The 13,939-nt window shown below is 27.7% G+C and overlaps 1 protein-coding gene across 2 annotated transcripts in view; it reads left to right on the top strand.

Annotated features, from left to right (window-relative positions):
* Positions 1 to 1,494: 1,494 nt before the first annotated feature.
* LOC130670906 (small conductance calcium-activated potassium channel protein) overlaps positions 1,495 to 13,939 on the top strand; it is a 152,591-nt gene continuing 140,146 nt past the window's right edge. Inside the window, exon 1 of one of the 2 annotated variants that reach the window (XM_057474528.1) lies at positions 1,495 to 1,901. The gene's annotated coding sequence lies outside the window, so the exon portion shown is untranslated. The remainder of the gene's footprint in view (positions 1,902 to 13,939) is intronic. The other variant, XM_057474529.1, reaches the window with a different exon arrangement.

The raw sequence follows: 13,939 nt of genomic DNA, 5'->3' as shown, positions 1-13,939 counted from the left end.
ACAATTGAATGAATAATAAAAGTATTTCAATTAATAAATATATAAATTGTTCAATAAAAAAATATACGATGGAATTTTTCCATTAATTTATAACTTTACCATCGACAATATCAATTTAACATATCAAGAACTTGTTGATAAATTAAATAATAACTAGTAATTCAATTGATATTTAATAATTTGTGATAAGTAATAAAATACAATTTTTTTTGGTAAGGAATAAATAGGGGAACGGGGCAAGACGGATAAGGGTAGCGAGTAATTCTTTCTGCTTTTGCGCAGTGAACAGAATTTACCTCCATATTTTGAACTGATCTTCTTAAATTTAATTTTACTTAAAAAAGTCATTAAAAACATTTTTTATTTATTCGTGATACTTTTAATTGCTATACATAGTCGGGTTTGTCTATCTTACATATGAGCAAATTTATAATAATATAATAATTTTTGTTGCAGAAAAATTTTTCCCGCCTCTAAATATTTCGCGTTACTTGAGAATTTATACTAATCGGAAAAAAATTTTGAATAAAAACAGAATTTAAATTTTTAACAAAATTTGTTCAGATGACCCATTGTACCCCAGGTATCGCGTTTTGCTCCGTTATTTTTTAAATAATTATAGACAAAATGATTTTCATTTTATAATTATTTTTTATTATTACAAAAAATTTTTTGACAAAATTAAAAAAAAAAAAAAAAAAAACTCAAATCATAAATTACTCAAAAACAAACAAATTGCCAATAATTAACTTTACTATTCGTAATAATTAATTACAACGAAATAATTTTTTTTGCTACAAAACGTTAATAAATTTTTTTTTTAAACTGCTATAAATAGTAATGTGTCCATCTTTTAAAACATTAATACTTTAATATAGACAAAAAAAAAAGTAATGAAAAATAAAAGTGCATATTAATTGAGGAAGTATCTGCATATAACGTGTATTCCTCATGTGTATTTTTGAGTTAACATCGTCATGACGACGTAACTAGTTAGACAACATACATTATATACCGAGTGAGCCTTCGCAATAGTGGTCGTTATAAGCTTACAATTACAGACACTCAGTTCTTTATCTCCCTTTCTCCACTTCCTGCTCGTAAAACTCTCGCAAGCTTTGCCGGTCCCCACTTTTATATTTACTTCATGTGCTTTTTCTCCTCCGTCCATTGCGCTCAGTCACTTTCTATACATATACATCCACACACACACCCCCACCCCTCTACACACACACACACATACACAAAACTAAACTAAACTCAACTCAAGTCATTTAACTGTACTCATAGCCACAGTCTTTTCACTACTGTACAAACGTAACAGACTATATATATACATATATAAGGAGTATTTTTATATAGTTATTCCCCTCATATCAGACCTCGGTTGTTGTGTATCGTACTACAGTAGTAGTACACCGGTTTGGGTAACCCGAGGCCGAATGTACTCGAGTCTTGACGAAGTGCCGCGATTGCGTCGCGAGGGCAACCACGTTTCTACCCTCAGTGTGCCGTGCGGGTGGGTTGCATCGCGAACGCGTTTTACTGACGCGCTCGGCGTCTATACGCTCCCCTAAACACACGTCTTTTATATATCCTACGCCACACCTCCCCTTTAACTTTATTTACCACTAATTATAACTGTTTTATCTTTTATTTACTGACTTGTAATAAATTTAAAATTTTTTAATTTTAATATTAATCCTTCAGTTATATTATTAATCGTTACTGTTAACTGTTCAGAAAAATAAAATCGAGTTTTATTAAACTGGTGATCATAAAAAAAACTTACAAAGTTTCAAATGCGTGACATTATAAAATACATTTGTGTGCGTTAATTTATAAAGTGTTTTTCATTGGGTAGTTTTTAAGCCATGGAAATTTCTCGATGACTCGTTAGGGTAAGAAATTTTTTTTATTCATTATTTAATAGGTTTTTTTTAGATTTTTGTAATATTCGTAGTTCGTTTTATAAAGAATCAGTCCATCGATTATCGTCAGATGATTTATTATTTAGGATTGACTTTTTATTTTTTTTTTGTTTTTTTTGTTCTACTAAAAAGTTGTTGAAATAAAATTTAAATAATTAATGATAAATGTTTTGTTACATTTTACTGTACATTATTTACTCGAGTTTTCATACGTTATCCACGTGGCGTTAGTATACACGGTGGTGGCACGCGATATTCCTGAATGACAAATTGCGTGTAACTTAATCATAACATGGTGTGTACCGAGGTTAATATTTCCCATTGGAATTTATATATATATATATATATATGATAACGATAATAGATGAATAATTTAGTTTTTTGTTCCGTTTGTCGATAGTACTAATCCATTAATATTTTATTTCATTATATAATTAAATAATTATAATCTATATGTCAATTGGACCACTCGTATGACCACGAATGTCATATAGAGAATTTCACTCATGTTTTTGAGACTCAATTTTTATTTCAAAAATAAATACTCATGTAAACGAGGAATTTTTACGGTTCGATTCTTTTTTTTTCTTAAAAAAAATAAAAAAAAAAATTAATAAATAAATAATGGACTTGAAAATAAATTTCGATGGAAATTTTTTCGGTACTAAGTTACGGAATTTTTTAGAAATTTGCGGTTTGAATTTTTTTTATTGATTTTATGTGAGTAAGTGACACATGAAATTTTAAATTTGATTCGTCATATTTTTATGTAAATATGTAAATATGTTTTAATCCAAATGAACTGATTTTTTTTTACGTTTTAACTAAATTAAAGTTCCACTTTCTTATTAAAATTTAGATCGAAATTGAATTTTTGTATATTTATATTTAGTATGAATATATATGATGTAAATACTTTGGGATAGCTGGCTAATTTTAAGCGATCATGGGTCATTAGTCTCTGGCAACTAAATTCGACACGTAAAAATTAAAAATTGACAATGAAGCAAAACTGTACTTGAAAACTGATCGATGGTCTGAAGATTTTTTTTTATATTTATATCGATAAATATATAACATTACGATTGAATCCTTGTGAAAATATCTTTATAGGTATAATAATATTTTCTTTGACCCGCTAAAGGTCAAGCTAAATAAAATCACACTTTAAGATAAATATCTATCGTGTTCAAGTTTTAATAATTTGTTCTTTGAAGATTCTGGATTAATAGAACATGTTATCAAAAAGAGAAAATCTGTTCCCTAGTCAAAAAACAAATTCAGATTTAAGTCTCAAAGTTCTCAATGAGGTTTTTGAAGATCAATTTAGAATTTTAAGATTGACAACAATACAGAAAATTATCCTAGTTTAGTCTCAAAGTAGTCGTTACAACCCATTTAACCACATTGAGGATTAAACTGGAGTAACATAATCTGGATTAGAGCCTCAAAAGCTCAAAACATACAGGAATAATTTCATCCGCATTTAAACCTCAAAAGTCTCATTCGACGTGTTCTCTCCCCTCCCTTTTCTTTCTAAAATTTTTAAAAGTCTGAAATATAACTTTTCATTCGTTGAGAATTTTGAGATCTTAGTTATTATTCAAAATCGATAAATTATTCGCATTTACACCTCATAGTTCTCATTGAGGATTTTGAGTACTAAAGGAGTTACTTTCTGGGCGGCAAATAAAACATCAAAGGTATTGACGCTTTTGAAGACTAAACTAGAATTTGTTTTTTGACTCGGGTTCACAAGAGCGACCACAAAAATATTGTTTTAGAAAAATTTTTATCGTTTCAAGTTTTTATAAAAATAACAATTTTTTTTATAAATAAAATTGATTTATTATTATTAAAAAAAAAAAAAAGATAAAAAAAGTTTTACTCGATAATTAGGGAAGTTTAAATAAAAGTTGATGCAATATGTTAAGCAGAGATAAATGTTAAGTTTAATTTAAAAGTTATTAATGGAAAATAATGATGATGTTTTTTTTTAAAGGTCAAATTATAAGTTTATGACTTTTTTGACTAATAGATGTTATAAATTTTTTCATTTGATCTCCTCTACTATTTTCTTCTGAAGCTTTTGATTCTCTAACTTTATATAAGTACAGAATTTTAAATAAATTTTATAAAAAAAAAATTAAGCATTAAAATGAAAAAAATTATTTGAAATTTTCTAGATAATTATAGAAAAAAAAAAATTTGGTAACCTCAAAAGTGAATTCATTAATTTTAGCACGTGAACTGTATGTAACATATCCAGATGTACAATAGAAAGAAAATCCAATTAAGGCCAATTGCAAGCTTTGAATTAAAATAGCAAAATGAAACAAAGGAATAAACTTTTGTGGGATACCATTATATTTCAAATGTTGAAAAAAATTTTTTTAGGTGATAGTCTGTTTTTACTTAATAAACAAAAAATTATAGGTTTGTGAAGGTATTTAATTGATCAAGTCGTTAGTACCGATTAATCAATAGGAATTATTGAAGAGAATTTTTTGATTACAGTTTTTTTCAAGATCATGTACATGTCGTTAAGGGAAAAACTGATAACATACACGATGAAAATAATGCAAACGTGTGGAAAGCTTGTTAAATCATTTTGTTCTGAGTGAGGTCTAGAGAGAATAATTCATATTTATATCTAGCTCTATATTCAGAAGAAAAAAAAATATTGTAGTTGAAGTTGAATGACATTAAAAAAGGAGTAAAAAAATATTTTTTACTTTTTATTTAATCTCGAATTAATTTTAAATTTATTTTTGCTACAAATTGGATATATATTATATAGTTACGGTTACCATAACAGTATGGGAACGATTACTATAATAAATAGGGATTATAACCATAATTTCATAGGAACTATTCCCATATCGTAAAGGAATGAGATCTATATAGGTAGTAATGGTTACCATAATTTGTATGGGTGCCATTCCTGTAATCGATATTTCGAAAAGATCGGTTACTACGGAGAGAAATGTCAAGTAAATATTCTTATGCAGCATAGTAATAATTACATTACTCTATAGTTTGTATAAGCAGTCGTATACACTCTAAAACCAAAGTGTGTTACAAGTGTATTATTTTAACACATATTAAGGTAGTTCACTCGCAAACCGACTTTTCATGAGAATTTCATGTAATTGAAATATGATTTCAAGGTAAATGTCCTGCATGTAATTTTAAAAAATCACAATTTTTTACCGTTTGTAAAGCGAGATATTGATAATCAAAATACACACAATTAACTTGTAGTAGCTCGGACTAACCAAAAAAAAAATCACATTTTCACGTGTATTTCAAATTATTCTGCTTAAGAATCTTTCCAAAAACTAAGGGACAACAGATAAGAAATTTTCAAATTTTCAAATTTTTTTAAATAATCATACTACCGATTAGTAAAAAAGTTATAAATATTCAGAGGAATCTGTCTCACAATTTAAAACGAGAAAAAGCGAGTAAGCAATATCAAGTAAAAGAGGAAGTACTAGCGAGTAAAAGAGTAAGCAATAGCACACACTATAGGTCGCGAGTGAACTACCTTAAATGTGTTCTATGTTTAATAGGGTGAGCCAAAAAAAACAACTTATCGAATTTACCTCTTACAAAGGACCTATATATCGAGAAAAAAATTCTCCTACTGGGCAAAATTTTTAGCTCAATTTTAAAAGGTGTCGGTAGCCATTTGAGCCTTAAATTTGTATGATTCTGTTTACTCTAGACTTTGATAGCCTGTTAGTATACGAAATATCAAGTTTACAAATTTGACTCCCAGGACTTTTTTTAAAGAAAATTTAATGCCATACAAGAATATTTTAGAGCCGAATTTTCATCTCACATGGTTCAAAAGTTATGATATTTTTAATCAAAAAAAATTTTTTCGCATGTTATTTAAATGGGAAATTTCAAATAGCTACCGACACCTTTTAAAATTGAGCTCGAAATTTTGCCCAATGAAAGAATTTTTTCTCGATATATAGGTCCTTTTTAAGAACATAAATTCAATTGGTTGTTTTTTTTGGTTCACCCTATTGTTTAAGGCCATAAGCGAAACTATGGTTTTTCGTAGTCATTTAAAACACGTTTCACGGTGTATTAAATATCTATAGATTGCTTATGGCGTTTTAATGTTATTTGGGAAGTGTGTTAATTTTGACTACACACTTGGTTTTAGAGCGTAAGAGCGGCGTGACACAAACTATAGAGTAATGTAATTATTACTATGCTGCATAAGCATATTTACTTGACCTTTCTCTCCGTGTATGACGGAAAAAAAATTTTAGATAACAGCAGCAGTAGTTGAGGTTACTACAAGTTGAAGTAAAGAAATGCCAACTCTCACTTGGAATAACCTCAACCACACATGTAGTAAAATCAGTACTATTTATGAAGTATCTTTTACCACATATGGAGCACTCGCTATTACAAGTGTTTACTACAATATTTTGGTTACAAAAAATACAATTTTTTTCCGCGATACGTTATGGGAACCATTCCCATATTATATTGGAATTGTTACCATAAATTTCTGCCGTGTAGATCTAAAATTAAAAAAAAAAAATTATGTTTCCATTAATCTTATCTGATCTCGTTAGATCTAAATTTTTTCCAGCTACGTAGTAAATACTCGGATAATTGTTTTTTAAATATTCATCACGACAAATAATGCAAATATTCATAGAAACAAATTATTTAATTATATAATGTTTTGTTGAACGATATATTGAAACCTGCAAGATAAAATGAAACAATGGCTGCAATATTTGATGCATTATGTAGGGGAGGGTGGGGCAAAGCGGCCCCCATGGGGCAGAGCGGCCCCCCTAAAATTTTGACCAAAAAAAAAATTTTTTTTTTTTCGACTAATTACTATAAATCCGATATGTTTGCGCATTTTTACCCCTACGCATGACATTTGGGGCAAAATGGACAAACCCAAAATTTTGAAAAAATGATTTTTTCATATTTTTATCGTCAAATTAAAAAAAAATTATTATAATTCCACATTTCTAGCCCTATGCATAACACCTGGGGCAAAATGGACCAGCCGAAACTTCCGAAAAAATTATTTTTTCATATTTTTCGGCCGTTTCTCTATGTAAGAGGCAAATTTGGTCACTAAAAATTTATAAAAATTAAATTTTTTTTTAGTAGATTTCATAAAAATCTAACTATTGTATTTGTCCTCATGATGGAATTTTCGAAAAATTTTGCTACCCCTAAACTCAGCTCGGCGAGCTGAGTCAGGAAATACATTCACTTGAAAAGTTTATATATGTATTTATATATATATATATATACATATATATATATATATACAATATAACGCGCCGTTCTCCAACGATAGCGTCCGCAATTCTACACCGATCTTAATGAAACTGAGTAAACTTATTCTATGGACGATTACCTTGGATGAGTTCGAAGATGAGCTGATTCGGCCAATAAGTTTAGAAGTTATGGTCAATTGAAATTTTGTAAAATTTTCAAAAAAAATTTGTTTGCCGCTTTAACTGGATGTAACTTCTAAACGGAAAGAAATAGCTTATTTTCGTTTGTTCTATGTAAAAGCTCGTTCGATTGCCTACAATTTTGACTATACAGCTCATTGATTGGACCATTTTTCATAATAGATAAATGGTTTTGAACATTTACAAAATATTATAAAAGCTAATTTTATGCAGGTTTTCACTTTGATTATAGCCACAATTTCGAACCGATCACCTTAAAACTTAGTCTACGTATTTTGTGCGTGACTACCATGTTCGAGTTTGAAAATGAGCTCAATCGGTCGATTTGTTTAGAAGTTATAGCATTTCAAAATTTTCAAAATGTCAAAAATTCATATTTTTACTTATTCTTCCTTCAATATCTTTTGAATGTGATAACTTATCGACTTTATATTAAATTCATCTGAAAGCTCTTCAAATAAGCTTTAATTTTCATGCCTATACATATGCCTGGATTACTGAAATTACTTATTTTACCATTCATTTAATGAAATTTTGCTATTGCATTAGTTCTCCAACTTCTTAGTAAATTCATGGAGCTACTTAAATTCATATTATCGCAGTGTGACACTTATAAAATCCAAACATCTCAATTCAATGGGTATATACAATTTTGTTTTACCGACAGTGTATAAATGATATGATATATCAATAACAAGATTAACATTAGTTATGATGATAATATTTTCTATATCTACTCGTCGTTTGATATTGTAATAGGCTTTTTATTTCAAATATTAGTACTAATTTCAAGCATGACACTGTGATATATCACAATCAAATTTTAATCTTAGAATATTTTATTAGTAGATTTTATTGAAAGCAAATTATCGCCTTTGTCCTTATGCTAGAATTTTCGAGCATTAAAACCATAATCTATCATAATTTTTCGAATAGGGTCCGGAATACCATTGGTCCGATAGTTTGAATATATGCATAGGTATCTTTAAATAACGTCAAATCAAAACATATAGTGCATTATCATCAAAAATTCTTCTGAAGCTCATTTAGTTAGCTTCAATTTTTGGCATTATACTTATAATTTTTTGATTTTTTTGTTTTATCATCTCGAGAATTTTCAAGAAAATGTCAAAAAAAATTTTATTTCATTATCAACTTTTATTTGAACAGTGAAAAAAATTAATTAATGAAAAATCTACTTCCATTTCGGCTGCCGAATGGCCTTTTTTTTAGTTGATAAATTTTTGAAATAAAGTAAAATTATAGAATTGATTTTTTTTTTTTATTAAATAACAGTTAGTAATTAAGGTAATCGAGAGTGAACGATTTTTTACGCTTTAAAAAATTTTTTTCGAGTAATATAAAACCAAAAATAGTTGTCAAGAGAAAGAAATACATTCTTAATGATGAAAACAATTTAAAAAAAAAAAACGAAAACAAAAATTTTTTTTATCACTTTTTGAAGGGGGGCCGCTCTGCCCCACAAAAAAAAAAAAAAATTTTTCAGAATTTTGGCAAAATGTCCGTAAATTTGTTCGAAATAGGACAAAAGTAAAGTGATCCTATGGTTGAAAGCCACAAAAAATAATAATTGGCTTAGGGGGGCCGCTCTGCCCCACCCTCCCCTATATGATAAATTGAAGATATATCGTATTATTAAAGTATATTGCAGAAAAATACATTAGTGTTAAATAGTAACTAAATAACTCATATTTAAATTTTTAAAAGCGGAAATAATTTAAATATTCATTGGGCGAAATTTTTTGAGTAATCGTTTTTATGAATACTATAAATATTAAAACCTACATAGTAAAATAAAAAATGGATGTTATATTGCATGGGTATGTTTTCCATAATATAAGCGTTGGCCGATAAAAATGAGGCTAAGAAAATCTTGGGATGGATAAAAAAAAATCTGAATTTCATAGAGCATAAAAAACTTGTGGGAACTCATATTCGCATGATTTTTTTCGTTGTTATCAACGATAAAAAAAAATTGGGAAAGTTGAGATTTTTTCAGGGTGTGAATTTTTCTGTTGATAGAAGCTAGAAATATATACGAACAAAAATTTAAGGTAATTATTACCATGGCTAAGTAGCGAAATTTTAAGTCAATTTTTTGTTCGTTATATTATTAGTTTACATATACAATTTAAAGACAATTTCGCAAAATTGCAGAAGCGATAGTAGGATTTCAAATAAATTTACATAACGATCATAACGATTTCTAAATACGTTATGTTGAACGTTGAACAGAGTACAGAGATATCATTCCTGTATCTACGTGATACTGTTTAACTACCAGTGCATGCTGTCTTAACCTAAAATGATGTTTTTTTAATTTAAAAACGTCTTAGAGTAGAGTAATTTTTTTCTGAGCGATATTATTTAAATTAAAATGAATATTTGTAGATTATGAATCTTTTGAAGTATGCAATATTAAGTCATATTGAGTGATGTTAAATTACTACCAGTGCAAAAGCAGCACTGATATGAAATTCATATTAGTTGATAACATTTTACTACCATTTGAAAGCAGTACTATATATAAACTCCTCGGAAAAAATAATTTGATTCTACGGATATTTGAATCAAGAATTTTCTTCAGACCTACGTAGATTTGATTTGTTAATTATTTAGATCTACGTAGATCAAAGCTATAAAAAGTCGAATTGTCAGACAGTCAAATTAAAATTTTCAATTTTAAAAGAGATTTTATGACCTTGCAAAAAAAATCATTTTTTATTTTTTTTATTGGGAACGTAAAAAGTCAGATCTCAAGAAATTTACATCAATCTTAAATCTATATAACTACAGGAAGATCAACATAGATCTAAATTATTTTACCCCTCTGCTTATGAAAAAAAGTTTCCTACCCATAATAATTTCGTTACAAGAAAAAATAAAATAATCGTTTCGTGAAATGTATGACAAAAGTGTTACTGGTCAGTTTTTATCAGACCGAACGTAGCATTGATCAAAAGGTATTAGAGAAAAAATTTAATCTGATTCTTTTTACCACTCAGTTTTGTCACCGATACCCTATTCCGCCCTAGTTTCCCTTATCTAATAATATCTAATTATGTTATTTTGACATAAAACCAGGAAGAACTAATACAAGTCGAAATATGATATACATTTACTATTCCTCTTACTCTCACTCTCACTCTTATTCTTACTTTTATGAAATGCAATCTCATTTCCCCTCACTACTTAACGTTAATACTTCATAACACAGTCTGCTGTGTTTCCATGGAATCCAACTTTCCTTTGTTACTTATTACTGAAGCTTCGCTAACATATATATATATATATATATATATAATAGCTTCGTCCTGGCTCGAAAGTTGGATTTGCGAAGAAAACTTTATGCTCTACTACAATACGTACAACACGAATTGAGATTAATGAATATACAGACAATACACGATAGCAATACTATTTCATTTATTTTTCATTATATACTTGATAAAAAATTTATCGAGTGATAATTTATTAAAATAATTCTTTTTTTCTAGTGAGTACAAACATTCTGTTTTGTTTTTAAGTTTAAAATTCATTCCGGCGCATCTTGAAAGTACTTTAAATAATTAATTTTGATATATATTACATTCAAATTTAACCGGATAAAATTTACTTTTTCAAATAAATTACAGAAGTAAAAAATAAATTTATTAAGATCGTACAAGTTAAAAGTTGCGACAAATAAAACCAAAGTTTTGTAATTTTTTTTTTCTTGTTTTCGTACAAAATCAGAAAAGTAAACTAAGTGTATAGTAATGAACGTGATATTTTTTCTGCCAATTTTATTCTTTATTTGTTTCTATTTTTCTTAAAACTTTTGTTTGTTTTTCCTTATTATACTTTGGGAGATCAAATGGTCTTTGCTCTGATGGGTATAAAAGCCCGCCGATGAAGAAAAGAAAACTGAAAATGCGACTCACGTTTCGCGAGTGGAAACAGATACGAGGAGCGTTGAATGGTCAGACATGAGGAAAGCACATCGGGGAGAGTGTAAAAAAAAAATAACGAATGAAAGCTTAAAAAAAAAAGTTTACTGAAAAGAAAGAAAAGGAGGCAAGAAGAAAAGAATAAAAGTATACAAGTTTTGTATGTTTTTATTTTTTTTTATTCAGTTAGTTGCTTTCTCGTCGCCCCGGTGTGATTTTGAAAATGCGTTTTTTTTATCGAGACTAGGTCAAGATTCGAGATAAAATTCTATGACCTCTGTGACAATGACTGATTTACGAGTACTCTGTATGTGTTAAAGTGCGTTCAAAAAAATACAGACGTAAAAAAATGACCTGGTCATACATATTCTGTTTTATAAATACACGGGTTAAAAATAACCTAATGGAAAAAAATAATTTAGCTTCTATACAAACAAATATTTTTTTTTTTTTTTTAAATGAATATATTTCAAAATTGAATAAAATACTTTTTCTCTTTTAGTTTTAATTGATAAACTTTTTTTTTATTTTTTCATTTCATTCTGTTTAAATAGTTGTGGTATTAATTAAAGTGATGTTTTGCTAAATAAATATTCATAGATATTTATTTGATAAAATAAAAATAACTTGATATAAATAACTTTTTTTTTTATAGACAAATTATTACAGTCTAGTTCCGTTTTATTCACAATTAATACTGTTAGCCCAGACAAATTTTACTGCCCATAAAAAATCATCTTACGGATTTATGTTAGACACATAAAAAGAGTTATGTATAGAAGAGATCAGGAAAAGTTAAATACTGGGGCAAAATAAGACAAAGATTTTTTTTTGTTTAAAAATTCTCAGTAACGGTTTTTAGAACAAAACAAATGGGGTAAGTTGATCAGGATCTGCAATGCGGCTACAGTAGAATTTTTAGTAAAAAAAAAAAAATTCTTCCAGGGTTTGTTATCAGAATTATTTGATTGAAAACTGGAAAAAAAAAGAATTGCAGGTAAAATGGGCCACTATTAAAAAAAAAACGCTCGCATTTTTTACACTTGATCTATGAAAACTGAAGCTCATTTCGATAATTAAATTAATTATTCGACAAAATTTAATAGTGGCCCATTTTTTCGGAATCAGTTTCTTCTGGTCCTCAATAACGTAATTAAGTTTAACTTTTTAAATTTTCTAAAATCATCACTTTGTCCGGGCTGATCAACTTATCCGACTATTCTTTACGAGTTAAAAAAAAAAAATTTTTTATCTCAAAAATGGTGTCTCGTTTTACCCCTGATTACCCTATATAAATATCTATATAAAAATATGTAAAGACCGGATGTAAAAAAAAAAAAAACATAAAAATACTATTACTAATAAATAATATTTAATGAAGTGATATTTTTAGCTCACAAAATTATAAATAGCATCATGTTATTTGGCTGTGCATAAATATTCATCAGATGTTGGTACTTGAAAGCGAATAAAAATTTCAAAAGTATTAAAAAGTTAAAAAAAAATTCATGGTAAGGAAAAAATAAAATAAAAGCTTGCGTTGACTTTTACGATTTATCAGATTCTGTTTTATTCACATATCACATTATTGCTATTAAATTGTGTCTCTTTATAGTTTGAAACTTCATAATTATTTTCTATACAATGACATAAAAAGTAAACATACTTTAATTAAAGTAATAAAAAATATGACAATAGATATTTAACGTCTAGCTTCTGATTACCTCATTAACATGCTCATTAGCACTAAATAAAAAAAAAGTTCTAAGCAGTTCAAAATTACTAGATTCTACGATTCAATTATTTTTCAATTTCCAATTATTTTGGCGCTCATTCAAAATTCACATAAACTTTCTTTTTTTTCTAAAAATTAAATTCATAAATAAAAAAATTTTTGTCCATTTCCATGTAGAAAATTTTTGAACTAATTCCAAATTCCTAAAATATTTTCTTGATACTTATCAGTGATTTATTTTATCTCCCATTACTTTAAATTTGAAGTAAAAATAAAAAATTCCATGTTGTCTCCTCGATTATATTTTACCAAAAATTATTGATTCCTGTCTTACAAGTTAAATATTTTGAAAAAAAATTTACAGATTATTTTTTTGTATTTTAATGAAGTAAAGTTTGAAATATATATGTATATATTCGTATATAATTCGAGCCCAAATTATCTGAATAATATAAGCTTAGTAAATTTGAGTTAAATGACAAATTTGAGAAAATATTTTTTTTTCTTTTGCATTGATGTTAACAGGTTATCAAATATAACTTTATTCACATATCATACTAGTAGACTAATATCTCTTTACACTCAGACTTGTATAGTTAGATCTGATATAAATTCACGGGCGTACGGTCTCACAAAGCGGCCATGATTTATCGTGATATACATTTCATGCGCAGATTCACTAATGGCTTGTGCTATACATCTATTCATATTAAAAATATCTAAACATGTATGTATATTTCATCACATTTACTTTGCTTTTTTTTCCTCTTGGCATCTCAGATTTTCCTCAATCGTTATTCAGATCTCGACCTCCTAATATTCACGGACGATTACATTCAACTTTTT

This window comes from Microplitis mediator, chromosome 7 (assembly GCF_029852145.1).
Source record: "Microplitis mediator isolate UGA2020A chromosome 7, iyMicMedi2.1, whole genome shotgun sequence".
Classification (NCBI taxonomy): Eukaryota; Metazoa; Arthropoda; class Insecta; order Hymenoptera; family Braconidae; genus Microplitis; species Microplitis mediator.
The sequence above is the reverse complement of the archived record's forward strand: the minus strand, read 5'-3'. Positions and strand labels throughout refer to the sequence as shown.